General features: G+C 44.0%; 1 protein-coding gene across 23 annotated transcripts in view; it reads left to right on the top strand.

Moving 5' to 3' along the window:
* ighd (immunoglobulin heavy constant delta) overlaps window positions 1–13792 on the top strand; it is a 784237-nt gene that overhangs the window by 105638 nt on the left and 664807 nt on the right. Inside the window, exons 1-2 of one of the 23 annotated variants that reach the window (XM_079830407.1) lie at window positions 7599–7696; window positions 7808–8104. The exons of 21 other annotated variants lie outside the window; for them this stretch is intronic. The gene's annotated coding sequence lies outside the window, so the exon portion shown is untranslated. Of the gene's footprint in view, window positions 1–7598; window positions 7697–7807; window positions 8112–13792 lie in introns of those variants that run through there. One more of the 23 variants, XM_079830400.1, reaches the window with a different exon arrangement.

The following is a 13792-nucleotide window of genomic DNA, read 5'->3' as shown; positions in this document are numbered from 1 at the left end:
GCCGTCGTGAACCCCTGGATAGTACGGAAAAACTTTGGATATAGACAAAAAATAGACGGGTGTTGTCCTGGAGGATATCAAATTAGCAAAAAAATGTTGATGCAAAGGAGGAAACACATAGAACATGTTCGGGAACACCTTCCCTCTGTGCGGATAAAGGTACGTTTATAACTTAAGGCCGAATGTTTTCTGTGATGCAGAGGGAATCCCAGAATTACAGTATAACGCAGATGTCACGTAAAACACGCAAACTGATAGATGAATGAATACATCAACGGTAAAGCTGTACAATAAATCAAATCGCGACACGGCCTGTGAATATTAAAGCTCAAAACACTGCTATATGAATATATGATCGGCTTGTTCTGTCTCTGTGTGAATGAGCAGCGCCGTTTCGTATACTAGCCTACATACTTAAGTAGCCTACGCGATGCTTGTGGTGTTTAACGTCTCAAAAAACATATTTGGGCATGAACATACAGTATGAACATTTCCAGAGCTGATCTGAGACCCCCAATGAACATTTTCATAATTTTATTTGATTAAAAGCCATTATCAAATACATTCTGAATTGAAACAGATCTTCCCTGAAATAGGTCCTCACTAAAACCCGTCAAAATAAACGGTTTAACTAGATGAAATTGTGAAAGAAATATATTACTATTGTAGGCCTATAGAATACTTGTCAAAATAATAATAATAATAGAAACAATAAAAATATTACATAATTTAAACATTATTTAAGAATATATTTTTAAATCCATGGTTTAATTTAGTAAAACAGCTGCGCTTTGCCCAAAAAATGAAAGGACAAGTATTTGATTACCACCGTTTTGGTAATGTATTTGTATTAAATCATAAAAATAAGGACTCTATTATTCTTAAAGTTGTTAATCTAATTCATAATAATTTATTTAGTTCATTAGACATGTTTTATTGAAATTTTAATTAAAAAAAAAAAGGTTTCATGTTTGTTATAATAAAGCATTTGTTCAACCAAAATAAATAAATAATCAGTTTTCATTAATTTAATGCCATTTTAACTGGTGATAATAATAACCATAATTTAATAATACAGTTTATTTATTAAATCATTAATACTGTGATGTTGTGAAACATCATTCTATTACAACCCTACACGGGAGAGTTCCCCACCCCGCTGTAAAAAAAAAGTAACTCAGTAACTTTTACTCTGAGTACATTTTAAATGAACTACTTTTTACTTTTACTTGAGTAAATTTTTAGACAAGTACTTTTACTTCTACTTAAGTAAAATTTAATTGAAGTAATAGTACTTTTACTTGAGTAGAATATTTTGTTACTCTTTCCACCTCTGCTGAAAAGCAATGAACATAACACAAACTATATGAAATATACATTCAAAGCAAAGCAACAGTAAATGTTGCAGAAAATTACAAAAAACAACAGAGTTCAAGTTCTTCATTCATGCCATCAGGAAATAAAGATTTAAGTTCAAAAATCCAAAATGCTTCCCTTTGCAACAATTTCTTGTCTCTATCTCCGCCTCTTCTATGAGGTAAAATCCTCTCAATGCCCAGGAACTTCATGTCAGACAAAGAATGTTTAGCAAGATTGAAGTGACGATAGATGGGAGATGTATCATCCCGTCTACGAATTGCACTTGTATGTTCAATAATTCTAGTGCGTAAAGCACGTGTGGTTCCCTTTCGAGGGAACTCGCACTGCATCGAGACGACACTTTGGGGATGCTCCCTTAGCATCAGCGAATCTGAAACCAGAATGCCAACTAGGCCAATCCGATTGGCGTGCATGATGACGTAACCGTGACGGCATACCCGGAAGTATAAAAGGGGAGCTGGAACGTAATGTCGGCAGTTAATGCTCTTCAGCATAGCGCTCTGTGTCAAAACTGTCTGTCTATTTATTGTTGTACGTCAGTGAAAGTGTGTGAATGAAAATGGAGTGTGAAAAAGTGAGAGAGTTCAAGCAGTGTGTGCATCCTTGCCCTCGCTATATGTCGGGCTCGGATACACACCTGCTGTGTGTGCACTGCCTGGGCGTTCAGCATGCTCGAGCGGCTCTTGAGGGAGCCGCTTGTGAGCATTGCGAAAAGCTGACGCTCAGGGTGCTCCGCTCTCGGCTGGCCGTGTTTGATGAGGCCGGCCAGCCTCATGAGCCCCATGGTTCTGGACCCGCGGTCGCTGAGGCGGCTCGGCGTCGCAGATCATGGGGTTCACAGCGGGACTTGTCAGAGGGTTTCGGGACTGCTGCGGCACTTTCCTGATCCTCCTCTGACAGTTCCGAGGATCTTCCTCCCCGTGTGGAAGCCCGCTCTGCGGCTTCTTTCCCCGGGGTGGGAGGTCCGGTGCTCGTTCTCTCCGGTTCCGAGGAGCCGGAGGAAATGGGCACCGAGGCAGGGGATGAAGCAGGAATTGTTTCATCGCTTCATCCACCCGCCCAAGAGGAGCTGGTTGAGGTGTTGACCCGGGCGGTGGCGAAATTAAACATAAATTGGCCACAAGAGGCTCTGGAAATCCAGCCACCCAGTAGGCTGGATGACCGGTTCCTCTCGCACCGGGTCCAAACACCTCGCCAGGGCCTGCCTTTTTTCCCGGATCTGCACACCGAGATGTGCAGATCTTGGAAGAAGCCCTATTCCTCGCGTGTGTCAAATCCTCCGGTATTGGATTATTCCAATGTTCTGGGGGCACGCGAGGCGGGCTATGGGGCGATGCCTCGGGTGGAGGAAGCTCTCGCGAGCTACCTTTCACCCAACTCTGCATCGTCCCTTAAGGCTCCGGTTTTGCCCACCAAACCCTGTCGGGACACCTCATCTTTGGTGGGCAAAGCTTATATGGCGGCTGGTCGGGCTGGTAGTTCCCTGCACACACTCTCTATTCTGCAGGCCTACCAGGCAGATCTCCTTAAAGAGCTTGATGAGGGCAAGGGTCCCTCTCCGGAGGATATACTGGAGTTAAGGAGGGCTGCAGATTTGTCTCTCCGCGTCACCAAGGAGACGGCCTGCGCTATCGGCCGCTCCATGGCTTCAATGGTGACTGTGGAGAGACATCTCTGGATGAATCTGTCGGGGATAAAGGAGAAGGATAGATCCTTCCTCCTGGACTCCCCGATTTCGCCTTCTGGTCTGTTTGGAGACGCGGTTAACGCCGTCGTTTTCAGACACCAGGAGGCGAAGAGACAGTCAGCAGCCTTCCACCAGTACCTCCCTCGCCGCTCAAAGCCGGGGAAGGCTGGCCCTAGTGGGCAGCCTCAGCCGTCATCCAGCTCCTCGCACCGAAAGGTGCAAAAAGAGAGTGTCGCATCTAGAGCCCCTCCCCCGGGAGCCTGGCAACAGAGGCGACGCTCTCAGCAGCAGTCTTCCGCTCCTAAGGGCGATCTACGGAACGTCCTTCAGGCGCGGAAGGCTGCTGGGAAGAAGTCCTAGCTGCGGCAGGGCTTCTAAGAGCGGTCCCTCCCGCGGAGGAACAACCGAGGTTGACCTGCGGCTGGTCAGCTCGCGCGTCCGCACACGGAGAACCGTTCCCAACTACTTGCGGGAACCGTGTAACACCCGACGCCAGCCTCGAGAGGCTGGTTCCCTTAGTAGATTATCTCGGCGCATGGAAATGCCTTCCGAATATTTCTACATGGGTCCTGCGTACTGTAGAAAAGGGTTACAGACTGCAGTTCGGTCATCCTCCTCCAAGATTCAGGGGATTGTACTGGACTACAGTGGTACCCGAGCGGGTTCGGGTAATGGAACTAGAAGTAAAAACCTTGTTAGCGAAGGAAGCCATAGAGCGTGTTCCTCTGCTGGAAAGGGAGTCCGGGTTCTACAGCCGGTACTTTATAGTTCCCAAAAAGGATGGAGGGTTGCGTCCGATTATAGATCTGAGGTTTTTGAATCTGTCTCTGAGGAGCTTCAGATTCAAAATGCTCACCATTCCCATGATCGTGAGTCAGATCCAGTCCGAGGACTGGTTCGTCACGATAGATCTGAAGGACGCATACTTCCATATCTCCATCCTCCCATGTCAGAGGAAGTATCTGAGGTTCGCTTTTGGGGGCGAAGCGTACCAATATCGAGTGCTTCCCTTCGGCCTAGCCCTCTCCCCACGCACGTTCACGAAGTGCATGGATGCAGCCCTGGCTCCAATGAGACTTCAGGGCATCCGTGTGCTGAATTATATCGACGACTGGCTCATACTGGCCCAGTCGTACGATATGGCGGTCCGGCATCGAGATGTCGTTCTGGCCCACATAAGGTGCTTGGGGCTGAGACTCAACACAAAAAAGAGCGTGTTGACGCCGTCCCAGAGGACAACGTTCCTCGGGGTCGCATGGGACTCGACGACGATGCGGGCACAATTGTCTCCCGCGCGAGTCGAGACCATACTGGGGATGGTCTCAGGATTAAGGCTAGGCCACAACATCACTGTGAGGCACTTTCAGAGGGTGCTGGGGCACATGGCAGCAGCGTCCAACGTAACACCTTTTGGCCTGCTGTACATGAGACCCCTCCAGTGGTGGCTGAAAACCAAGGGGTTTTCCCCCAGAGGGAATCCGTTCCGTATGATCAGGGTAACGCGCAGATGCCTTCGTTCCCTATTCATATGGAAGAAACCTTGGTTTCTGTCCCAGGGGCCAGTGTTGGGAGCGTCCTGTTGCCGTAAATCCATTTCAACAGACGCCTCCCTCACTGGCTGGGGCGCGGTCATGGACGGCCACTTTGCGAGGGGCCCGTGGGAGGGCCGTCATTCCTCCTGGCACATAAATTGCCTGGAGATGATGGTGGTCTACAAAGCTCTCAGGAGCTTTTTCCCGGACCTCCGCGGCCAACATGTCCTGGTACGGACAGACAATATGTCTGTCGTAGCGTACATCAACCGCCAGGGGGGTTTGAGATCGCGCCCTCTTTGCAGACTGGCGCATCAAATCCTCCTGTGGTCCCAAGGGAAACTGTTGTCCATCAGGGCAATGTATGTCCTGGGGGTCCAAAATCAGGGAGCTGACATCCTGTCGAGGCAGGGGCTGAGGCCTTGGGAGTGGCGACTCCACCCAGAGGTGGTGGAGGCCATATGCAAGAGGTTCGGCCCAGTGGAAGTGGATTTGTTTGCGTCTTGAGAGACGTCCCACTGTCCACTGTGGTTTTCCCTCACGCGTCCAGCCCCGCTGCTCTGGGGGAGTCCTAGAGAAGGTCCGGCGACAGGGGGTCAGTCTACTTCTAGTAGCACCCCGTTGGCCGACTCGAGTTTGGTTCTCGGATATCATAGCTCTGCTAGCAGGTCAACCGTGGGAGATTCCTCTGAGTAGGGATCTCCTGTCTCAGGCGGCGGGTACGATATTTTACCCCTGCCCGGAGATTTGGAACCTGTGGGTCTGGCCCCTGAGGGGACCAGGTACCTAGAGGCTGGCCTATCGGCAGAGGTGATAGAGACCTTACTCAGTTCTAGGGCTCCGTCTACGAGGAGACTGTACAGCCTCAAGTGGAATGTATTTTCCACTTGGTGCAGGGAGCGTGAGGTGGACCCAGTTAACTGCCCAGTGGCTTCAGTGCTGGAGTTCCTCCAAGATCGCTTCTCTACAGGGCTTACCCCGTCCACACTCAAGGTGTATGTGGCTGCCATTGCGGCTTTCCACACTCCTATGGGTGATGGGCCTCTGGGTAGGCACCAGCTGGTTGTACAATTCCTCCGTGGGGCTCGGAGGATGAGGCCTGCGGCTCATTCCAGAGTTCCAACCTGGGACCTGGCAGTGGTTCTCGAAGGCTTGGCTGAGGCCCCCTTCGAGCCATTGGAGTCAGCTGAACCAAAGAACCTGACCCTTAAGGTGGCTTTTCTCCTCGCCATTACCTCTCTCAGGAGAATGGGAGATCTCCAGGCCTTGGCGGTAACGCCAACCTGCCTGGAGTTTGCCCCGGGAGGAGTAAAGGCCATCTTACACCCTAGGCTGGGCTACGTGCCTAAGGTGCCATCAAGGGTGGTCAGGTCATTGGTTCTGCAGGCATTTCATCCTCCGCCTCACGTGACGGCGGAAGAGGGGAGACTTCACCTACTCTGCCCGGTTAGGGCTCTCAGAGTTTATTTGGCGAAGTCTGCACAGTGGAGGAGATCGCAACAACTTTTGGTGTGTTTTGGCTCACCTAAGAAGGGATTGCCTGCATCTACTCAGACAATCAGTAACTGGATTGTCCAGGCAATTACCATGGCCTACCAGGTGCGCAGTTTGCCTTCACCTGTGGCCGTGAGTGCTCATTCCACCAGAGGCATGGCCTCTTCGGTGGCCCTTCTTTCTGGGGTCCCCTTGCAGGATATCTGCGAGGCGGCCGGGTGGGCTACCCCACACACCTTTATCAGGTTTTATAGCCTGGATCTCCCTGCGACGCCTGGTGCTAGGGTGCTCCAGTCCTAGCTGTGCCCGGTCTCCGGCTTCACACTAGGGCAGGCGCTACCCTTCGGTGTGGCCTAGTTGGGATTCGTTCCCCAAAGTGTCGTCTCGATTCAGTGCGAGTTCCCTCGAAAGGGAACTGCTCGGGTTATGTATATAACCCTTGTTCCCTGAGAAGGGGAACGAGCACTGCATCCCGACGCCACACCTCGGCGCGCCTGGAGCGCATGCTTCAGAGCAATTACTGCCGACATTATATTCCAGCTCCCCTTTTATACTTCCGGGTTTGCCGTCACGGTTACGTCATCACGCACGCCAATCGGATTGGCCTAGTTGGCATTCTGGTTTCAGATTCGCTGATGCTAAGGGAGCATCCCCAAAGTGTCGTCTCGATGCAGTGCTCGTTCCCCTTCTCAGGGAACAAGGGTTATATACATAACCCGAGCAGTTTTACCAACAGAGAACACGGACAAATTATATCTTTTTTGTGTACAAGGATGAACAAGTGATTGACATTTGACATATTTAGTGCAAGAAGTACACCTGTAGCATGGAAAATTACCATGAGCATCAACTAGGGTGGTCGGAGAAGAGACATTAGTGTCTGCATGAACAAGCTTATCCTCCAGACTAGAACTCCTAGAAGAAATGTTTTATGTTTTAAAACATAAAGGGGAGCAGGGGAGAAAAGAAAGTGTAATAATATAAATCTAAATAATGTGTGCCATAAATGATAAAAAAAAGAACAAGACAAACTTTAATGTATAAAATGTGATGGCATAAAGGCTAATCAGGGCAATACATGTTATTTATAAATGTTTAAAATGCCTAATATATACAAAATAATATCGAAAGCTCCACTCTTTAAAATCAGATTCTTTAAAACTTAAAAAGTCCTCTTTAAATTGAAATATTGCATGATTCGGTGTGATACTGGAATTATTCAGTCAATAATACTTCCTATATTTTACATTTTGATAGTTTGAATCACTTACAGTCACAATAAACTGTTTACATTTTCTGCTAATGGACTTCAACCATAAATAATGACAGACATGATCAAATTAAAAACTAAAAGGCTTGTTTAAAAGTTCAGGACAATGTGATGCCTTTTCATGTAATCCCAATATATTCTTGTTGTTTCAACTTGTGAGGTTGGTAAATTATTCTGTTTGATTATGTAAATCATCAGTTGCATATTTAAACAGCAGGCATGAGTCAGTTTATACATTCCTCTGATCACCAGAGGGAGGAAAGAATCGCTTCAGATCATTCAAACACACCATGATCTCTTCATCTTTAGTGTTGTTTCTTGCAGTAATATCCTGTAAGTTTAGTCTACTTTTGTGTGTGATATATCATTTTGTTGCTAAAATCATTTTAACTGTCTTTAAACTTCATGCCATTTTACTAACTGGTATTATTTCATTTGATAAAGGTGTTCATTCATATGAACTCACTCAGCCTGCGTCTCTGACTGTCCGTCCTGATGCCACTCTAACTATCGACTGTAAAGTCTCCTATTCAGTTACTAGCTATGAAACAGCCTGGATTCGTCAGCCTGCAGGAAAAGCTCTGGAATGGATTGGAGTGATTGGGAGTGGTGGAGGCTTAGCCTATAAGGATTCACTGAAAAGCAAGTTCAGCATCACCAGAGACACGTCCAGTAACACAATAACACTGCAAGGAAAGAATATGCAAGCTCAAGACACAGCTGTGTATTATTGTGCCAGACGTACACAGTGACAGACGCCAACAGCCTCCCTGTACAAAAACAACATCATCTTACAAATTAAGAGTGTTTCTGATGGTTTTCTGCAACAGATTTTCTCAGGAACACATTAGGTTTTCAAAGTCATAATGACATTATAGACATTAATGTAGCAAAAATACTATTAAAATACAAGCCTAATGATAAATTTGAGTAAATGCATTATCAGCAAATATTTGCTCCAAAGAAATTGTGCTTTTGCAGCACTTCAATCTGATATTTGCTTCAAGTTCTTTACGATTACATGTTAGATATGAAGTGGCAAATAACCTTTGATTTAAGGCAGTAGCAAAAAAAAAAGAAAGTGTCATGATGACAACTGGTATGATGAATGTATGCAAATTGGATTGCACATTACACTTATTGACAATGTCAAAGTTCTGAACTTTTGAACACTCATTCAAGTTTGTCCATTTACATTGTAGCGTTCTTAATACAAATATAAATATCCCACAAATGTAGAAGGGATTTTGTATAGTGACTCAACAGTGCCATAGTATCACAGGTGTGTGTAGGCAGGAAGACAGGTTAGATCCCAAACATAGTTTAATTATAAATACTCCAAAGACAGGCAATAACACAACTTGGCATAACGGTGACGAGACAAGCTGCGTCCGAATCCTGGAAAATGCTGCCTTCGGAGGACACATTTCAAGGCAGGAAGGCACCAAGGCACGTCCGAATCTAATGTTAGCTTCACTTCCTGTCTCCTGAGATACCTTCATCCGATCGATTTTTGAAGGCAGCATATTTGTATCCTTCGCTGCCTTTGATATCCCACAATCCTGTGCGTTCCATTCTATGACAGTTGAGCTGGGAAAAAAGATGGCGTCCGAAAGTTGCGTTTGCTGGTCAGTTTATGTGTAAATGTAAGTTTTTTTTTTACCAATATTTTCTACTTCTGATGTCATTTCTAGCGAGAAATTAATAATGTAGTAATTCAATATTTGTTTAATTCTCACCAAAGCTCTCTCTATTTTGCTGTACATGTATATGAGCTGTATAATAATATAAACTATTTAAAGTATTGTTGAACTGTATGCCCTGGATAATCTTGACTGAATATAATAACAAAATTTAACAATAATTAATATATTATACATTAAATGTGTGTTCTATACTGTTCATATCACAGACAATATTGAAATATAATTTCCTAATACCACAGTACACCCATCTTTACTGCCAACATTGTGAAAGAAATGTAAATAAAAGAGAAAAGAAGTCCATCATATAAAATCATATATAAAAAATATGTGGATACTAATTTTGTGGGTTGTGTTGTGAACTTCTGTTGTTTCTTGAAGTAGAGACCAGGAGACGTCGGGATCAAACAGAAGTGATTCTTTTAATGAGAACTCTCTGTGCTGCAGGTCGTCCGAAAACAGTCTGACTCAAACAGCATACCTGATAGGTTATATACATTCCAAAGGGGGAGAGATTATACAGCAGGGGAGGAGATATTCAAAATAGGGACACACCCCAAACATTCCTGTCTCATCAGCCGTAATTCAATCAGCATAACAGTGCCATTCAAATGCATAGATGCTAATCCAATCACTCAGGCAGTATTGCTCTAAACTTGTCATGGTAAATAGTCAGGAAGTGCATAAAGACAAAATACTTAATGTCTCAACCACTTGCACAGCCTGACGTAATCTCCTTAGAATTTCCTCAAGTTTACTTCAAAATGTAAAACAGAAATATAGATAATGTTTCAGTTATATTCTATTACATTGGAACCTAGATATAACAATGTATAAATTTGTAATCCAACAGTTGCGTATGCAGAACTGTATGCAAATATTCCTCTTCCTCATATTTATTTGAGTGTTAAGATGAAAAGAAGCAGCTTGCTCTCTCACTTCTCAAACCATGGTCTACTCATCTCTCTGGTTGTTATTCTGCTGCTAGCAGCCGTCTCTCGTAAGTCTTCATAGTTTCTATAGAAATCCTTAGAATAAAAATGACTTGTGGTTACACAAAATGTTTCCATGTTTCTTAACATGTCAGGCCTTATTTATTTACCCAGGTGTCCAGTGTGTTGAACTGACCCAGACTGATTCTATGGTCTTAAGGCCTGGTCAGGTTTTGACACTGTCCTGTAAGGTCTCTGGATATTCAGTGACTGACAGCAGCTACTGCACTCATTGGATAAGACAGGCTGCAGGAAAAGCTCTGGAATGGGTTGGACGCATATGTGGTAGCCAGGGGCGGTTCTAGGATTTCACCCTTAGGGGGGCTTAGCCCTCACTGCTGATAACACTACTGAGTGTTATGGCTGTGTGTTGCATAATGTTGATAGCACAAATGTGCTCATAGCTGAATTACATTAGTTTAAATAAACCTAAAACTACAAATTTTACAGTCTTTGCAAGAAAAAAAATTCTGGAATACAGCTGAATTGTGGGCACAGAAACAGTAGAAAATGTTCAGTCTACAGTGTTTCCCACAGATTAGAAACCAATTTGTGGTGGCGGGCGGGCGGGGGTTGAGGGGTATTTGGGATTGGCACAAATATCGATTTCGATCTTGATTCAGTATCAATTCATATAGCCTATACTGGTACATATAAGGAAAAATAAGTTTGCCTTTTTAGCACCATTTTAAACTGTTCTTGGGTTAAATTATATTTGCTTGCATTCATTAATATTCACTTGTGTGTGCTTTTATAAGTATCATTAAAAATATTAGGATGTTGTCAGAATGAATCTCGGAGTCAAATGCAAGTTCAATGTTTATTTAGAAGTACAATGAGAAGTCTAGGCAAGGCACATCACACTCCACAGAATTGAGTCCACACGCGGTGTCCCACGACGTAATCCACTCTGGTGGGTAACCGGAGAGAAATCCTCACTTTGAATGACTGACGGTCTGCAGGTGCAGTCTCAACAGGTGCAGAAGGAGAAGGAAAACGTTCACCGACCGAGGAGACAATCTGGTCTACTCTGGTATTGAGCTCAGTAAATTGTTCAGACAGAACACGGAAATCTCGGGAAGCCTCAGTCAACAGGGATGAATGCTGTTCTATGACCACTCCCTGCTGATGAAGTGCGGCGTACACCGATTCCGAATCCTCCGAACTCGCTGACTCCATCATTGGCGCGCTCATTCTGTCAGAATGAATCTCGGAGTCAAATGCAAGTTCAATGTTTATTTAGAAGTACAATGAGAAGTCTAGGCAAGGCACATCACACTCCATCGAATTGAGTCCACACGCGGTGTCCCACGACGTAATCCACTCTGGTGGGTAACCGGAGAGAAATCCTCACTTTGAATGACTGACGAAATACTCCATGCACTGGACAGAAGACGAGGCAGCGTCTGGTAGAAAAGACAGCTCGCCGAACTCAGGATTAGACTCTCGCCTAAAAACGAAGCGTACCAGTCACACCGACAAAGCAGGGTAGAGTTCTCTCAAGGACAAGTTTACAAATTACCGCAAGCGTGTGAATTCCGGTCGTTGACAAGCCTCCGGATGCCTGCGACCGAACCTGCGAGAAACTGAAGAGAGACAGAAACCAGGACCTCCAACTGGACAGGACAGAGACTGAGACCAACCAAAAACAATGAGCGCGCGACGAGAGACAGGACAGCGTGCTATAAAAAGAAAACAACTGATGAGACACAACAGGTGAACAATTACTGAAATGAGTGGGAGGAGCCAGTGAACCCGTGAGGAACCACCACCAACAGGTAAGAAAACATACATACACACACGATCACCCAGGAGTCCTGACAGATGTGAGTTATTAACGTTTTTAAATTTTCACATTTAAAGAAATCTAGTGTTTGATCATGTCTAAATATGTATTCAAAAGCAAAACCTAAAAATAAGTAAGCAGTTATGATCTGCAATACTTTTTTGAGCAACTAGAATGTATATTTATTAAAGAGCCATACAGGCACCTAGGTGGGTAAACCATGGCATTACAAATTAAATGTATTATTTTTCCAGCCACAAAATGACACATAATTTGCCTCTTTGCATTGGAATTCTCTATTTTAACCTTAATTACACTAATTGTAATGTAAATAAGAAAAATATTAGAAGAAAAATATTTTAATTAATTAAATGGTCATTAATGGACCATAATTATTGCACAAATAGTAGGCCTATTTAGTACCAAAAGATCTCTTCAAAATATTCAATAAATATTATAAAAAAAAAAAATAGGACATTTATTTTAATTGAAAGATAGTTAAGGTGTACACTCTAAAAAAAAAAAGGTTCTATATTGCATCAAAAATGGTTCTTGGCTCGTAATCATAGGGGAACCTTTTTTAGTGCTATATAGCACCAATTTTGGTGCTTCAGTGGTTCTTCAGTGGTTCTTCAGTGGTTCTTCAGAGGTTCTTCAGAGGTTCTTCACCGGTTCTTTGACTAAGGTGCTATATAGCACCTCTGAAGAACCGCTGAAGAACCACTGAAGCACCAAAATTGGTGCTATATAGCACTAAAAAAGGTTCCCCTATGATTACGAGCCTTTTTTTTAGAGTGTATGGTCACATTTAACCACCAATGAGTATGAGTGTGACCAATTAATAAGGAATACCTGAGGGCTAAATACAAGAAAAACATTAACATTATTGCATCTCCATCACTCTCCATAATACAATTATACTTTAAATGTGGTTGACGTAATAATCAATGCACTCTATGCTGTACTGTTTACCAAAAATTGCTGCAAATACCTGTATAGTGAAGCTGTTGTATCCGCTTACGCCATTCAAATGTATTGGTATAGACCAGGTATTGACACGGCGCTAGAAGTATTGAGAGCTCGATGAACCACGTGACCGCGCGCGCCGCAGCGAGATGAAAGCCTGTCGCAACTTTTTTTCAACGCCTCTGGCTTTAAAGGAACTGTATGTAAGAAATGTATTTCAATGAATCATAAAATGGCCCTGATATGTCACTAGACATTAAGAAATCATGTTAATTTCAAATACTTATATCACTGACAACGGTTGCCCGGCCAAGATATTGTCATTTTAAAAATGAAGTTTTTGTAATGAACTGATGTTGATGTTGTCATGTTGTGTTTTGGCCTGAAGCCCCACCCTCCACCTATCTACCAATCACGAAGTCAGTAGTGTTTCTGCATTCGGGTTGCCAGCTCTGCTCTAGTTACCACAGCTGCAGCTACAAACTTTTTGGATAAACAATGTCTAACTTTACGAAACCTAAACGACCTCGTTATGAATCAGAAAAACGTTGTGACAGTGTCCGAAATAAAACAAGGATTTGTATAAGAGATGTCTTTGAAAGATGGAGACGGCTGAAAAGGAGAATAATTTGAAGACTGATGCCAACGTTGCTAATTTTCTCCTGGACAGGTAAGGTTCATCTATGTTTGGCTAACTTGTACTTAATGTAAATGGACATTTTCAAATATTCATGACAGTCGAACAAAGTTATGCATGTTCATGCAAAGTAACGTTAGGTTAGCGCAGATGGAGGTGGGTCATTGAATTGAAAAGGTATCGTTAAGGAATTGTTTGGTAAATAAAAACGGCGAGTCGTCATTGCTAACATTAGTCATGCATTATCAGAGCCCGTTTCTCTGTCATTATGCTGGGACGCTGAGGAAAACAATATTAGCACGCCTATTATGGCAGTGAAAACGTATTTGAGACAGTAGCCTAACG

This window comes from Gobio gobio, assembly GCF_949357685.1.
Source record: "Gobio gobio genome assembly, chromosome: 1".
In the NCBI taxonomy this organism is placed as follows: Eukaryota; Metazoa; Chordata; class Actinopteri; order Cypriniformes; family Gobionidae; genus Gobio; species Gobio gobio.
This window is presented reverse-complemented; position numbering and strand designations above follow the sequence as displayed.